Below are 4,076 nucleotides of genomic sequence, written 5' to 3'. Positions count from 1 at the left end.
AGGAAAATGGGTGTGGAGGTAATAAATGAGTTTCGGGAGTTAGACGGGAAGTTAAAAGCCAGGACAGACAGAATTGTCATCTCTGGTTTGTTGCCGGTGCCACATGATAGCGAGGCTAGGAATAGGGAGAGAGTGCAGTTGACACCATGGCCTGCAGGGAATGGTGTAGGAGGGAGGGCTTCAGGTATTTGGATAATTGTAGCGTATTCTGGGGAAGGTGGGACCCGTACAAGCGGGTTGCATCTGAACCAGAGGGGCACCAATATCCTGGGAGGGAGGTTTTCTAGTACTCTTCGGGAGAGTTTAAACTAATTTGGCAGGGAAATGGGAATCAGATTTGTCGTCCAGCAACTAAAGTAGCTGAAATTCAGGGACGCCAAAGCATGTAGTGAGGCAGTGGGGAAGGTAACACTTACAAAGGAGAGTACTTGCAGGCACGGGGATGGGTTGAAGTGTGTATACTTCAACGCAAGAAGCATCAGGAATAAGGTGGTGAACTTAAGGCATGGATCGGTACTTGGGACTACGATGTGGTGGCCATCACGGAAACTTGGATAGAAGAGGGGCAGAAATGGTTGTTGGAGATTCCTGGTTATAGATGTTTCAATAAGATTAGGGAGGGTGGCATTGTTAATTAGAGATAGTATAACAGCTGCAGAAAGGCAGTTCAAGGAGGATCTGCCTACTGAGGTAGTATGGGTTGAAGTCAGAAATAGGAAAGGAGCAGTCACCTTGTTGGGAGTTTTCTATAGGCCCCCCAATAGCAGCAGAGATGTGGAGGAACAGATTTTGGAAAGGTGCAGAAGTCACAGGGTCGTAGTCATGGGTGACTTCAACTTCCCAAACATTGAGTGGAAACTCTTTAGATCAAATAGTTTGGATGGGGTGGTGTTTGTGCAGTGTGTCCAGGAAGCTTTTCTAACACAGTATGTAGATTGACCAGAGGGGAGGCCATATTAGATTTGGTACTTGGTAATGAACCAGGGCAAGTGATAGATTTGTTAGGGGGGGGAGCATTTTGGAGATAGTGACCACAATTCTGTGACTTTCACTTTAGTAATGGAGAAGGATAGGTGCGTGCTTACAATTGCAAGGTTTACAATTGGGGGAAGGGTAAATACGATGCTGTCAGACAAGAATTGAAGTGCATAAGTTGGGAACATCGGGTGTCAGGGAAGGACACAATTGAAATGTGGAACTTGTTCAAGGAACAGATACTACGTGTCCTTGATATGTATGTCCCTGTCAGGCAGGGAAGAGATGGTCAAGTGAGGAAACCATGGTTGACAAGAGAGGTTGAATGTCTTGTTAAGAGGAAGAAGGAGACTTGTGTAAGGCTGAGGAAACAAGGTTCAGACAGGGCGCTGGAGGATACAAGATAGCTAGGAGGGATCTGAAGAAAGGGATTAGGAGAGCTAAGAGAGGGCATGAAAAATCTTTGGCGGGTAAGGTCAAGGAAAACCCCAAGGCCTTTGACACATATGTGAGAAATATGAAAATGACGAGAGTCAGGGTAGGTCCAATCAAGGACAGTAACGGGAGATTGTGTATTGAGTCTGAAGAGTTGGGGGGGGGTCTTGAACGAGTACTTTTCTTCAGTATTTACGAATGAGAGGGGCCATATTGTTGGAGAGGACAGTGTGAAACAGACTGGTAAGCTCAAGAAGATACTTTTTAGGAAGGAAGATGTGTTGGGCATTTTGAAAAACTTGAGGATAGACAAGTCCCCCGGGGCCTGACAGGATATATCCAAGGATTCTATGGGAAGCAAGAGATGAAATTTCAGAGCCGTTGGAAATGATCTTTTCGTCCTCACTGTCAATAGGGGTGGTACCAGGGGATTAGAGAGTGGCGAATGTTGTGCTCCTGTTCAAAAAAGGGAATAGGGTTAACTCTGGGAATTACAGGCCAGTTAGTCCCTATGGTAGGCTTATGTAGAAAGTAAGGAGGCATGGGATAGTGGAAAATTTGGCCAGTTGGATAACTAACTGGCTAACCGATTAGAAGTCAGAGAGTGGTGGTGGATGGCAAATATTCAGCCTGGAGCCCAGTTACCAATGGCGTACCGCAGGGATCAGTTCTGGGTCCTCTGCTGTTTGTGATTTTCATTAATGACTTGGATGAGGGAGTTGAAGGGTGGGTCAGTAAATTTGCAGACGATACGAAGTTTGGAGGAGTTGTGGATAGTGAGGAGGGCTGTTGTCGGCCGCAAAAAGACATAGATAGGATGCTGAGCTGAGAAGTGGCAGATGCAGTTTAACCCTGAAAAGTGTGAAGTTATCCATTTTGGAAGGACAAATATGAATGCGGAATACAGGGTTAACAGTAGGGTTCTTGGCAATGTGGAGGAGCAGAGAGATCTTGGGGTCTATGTTCATAGATCTTTGAAAGTTGCCACGCAAGTGGATAGAGCTGTGAAGAAGGCCTATGGTGTGCTAGTGTTCATTAGCAGAGGGATTGAATTTAAGAGCCGTGAAGTGATGATGCAGCTGTACCAAACCCTGGTACGGCTACATTTGGAGTACTGTGTGCAGTTCTGATCGCCTCATTTTAGGAAGGATGTGGAAGCTTTGGAAAAGGTGCAAAGGAGATTTACCAGGATGTTGCCTGGAATGGAGAGTAGGTCTTATGAGGAAAGGTTGAGGGTGCTCGGCCCTTTCTCATTAGAAAGGAGAAAGATGAGGGGTGACTTGATAGAGGTTTATAAGATGATCAGGGGAATAGACAGAGTAGACAGTCAGACTTTTTCCCCAGGTGGAACAAACCATAACAAGGGGATATAAATTCAAGGTGAATGGTGGAAGATATAGGGGGGATGTCAGAGGTAGGTTCTTTACCCAGAGAGTAGTGGGGGCATGGAATGCACTGCCTGTGGAAGTAGTTGAGTCGGAAACATTAGGGACCATCAAGCGGCTATTGGATAGGTACATGGATTACGGTAAAATGATGGGGTGTAGATTAATTTGTTCTTAATCTAGGACAAAAGTTCGCACAACATCGGGGGCCGAAGGGCCTGTTCTGTACTGTATTTTTCTATGTTCTCGGAATGTTTGATAGGAGCTTTACTCTGTATCTAAGCCCATGCTATACTGGTTCTCGGAGTGTTTGATGGGGACAGTGTAGAGGGAGCTTTACTCTGTATCTGATCCGTGCTGTACCTGTCGTGGGGAGTGTTTAATGGGACAGTGAATCCAACATTAAAAATGTAAACTTCTCTGAAATATGTTTCTAACTGTGCCATTATCTATCTGATGAATATACACAGTTCTCATAACTGTGATGTCTTTTACCTTACCCCAATTAACGTATCTAATGAAAATTAATAGCTAACTTGGTGTTACTGTGAGGTAACCACGAGTGAACATGATTTAACTTCAGATCACCGTCGTGGAATTCTCTGCCCCAGAGGCTTGTGAATGGTCCATCATTGAACGTGTTTAAGGCTGAGATAGACAGACTTTTGATCTCTCAGGAAATCAAGGGAATGATTCATAGATTTATAGACATTTATAACACAGGAGGCCATTTGGCCCATCGTGTCCACACAGGTTATCAAAGATCTGACTACACTAATCCCATTTTACAGCACCTCACCCATAGCCCTGGAGGTTATAGCAGTGCAAGTGAATATCTAAATACTTCTTAAATGTTCTGAGAGTTTCTGACTCAGCCACTCTCTCAGGCAGGGAGTTCCATACTCCCGCCACCCTCTGAACCTTCTACCTCTTACCTTAAATCCATGCCCTCTGATTATTGACTCTACTAATGAAAGAAGCACCTTCCTATCTACCATATCTATGCCCCTCAATCTTGTACACATCTAACAGGTCCCCGCATGACCTTCCTGCTCCTGGACAGGCACATGGACAACAGTAAATTGAAGGGATGTAGGTTAGGTTGATCTTAGATTAGGATAAATGGTGGGCACAACATTGTGGGCTGAAGAACCTGTACTGTTCTATGTTCTATGATATAACTTAACTCCAAAATCCCTTCCCGACCAATTGGTTAAAACTTTAATATGGGGCAGGGACGAGGGAATGTGTGAAGAGCTTTTGGGCTGTTATTGATCTGTG

The sequence above is a fragment of the Scyliorhinus canicula genome, chromosome 21 (genome assembly GCF_902713615.1).
Source record: "Scyliorhinus canicula chromosome 21, sScyCan1.1, whole genome shotgun sequence".
NCBI classification, from domain to species: Eukaryota; Metazoa; Chordata; class Chondrichthyes; order Carcharhiniformes; family Scyliorhinidae; genus Scyliorhinus; species Scyliorhinus canicula.
This window is presented reverse-complemented; position numbering follows the sequence as displayed.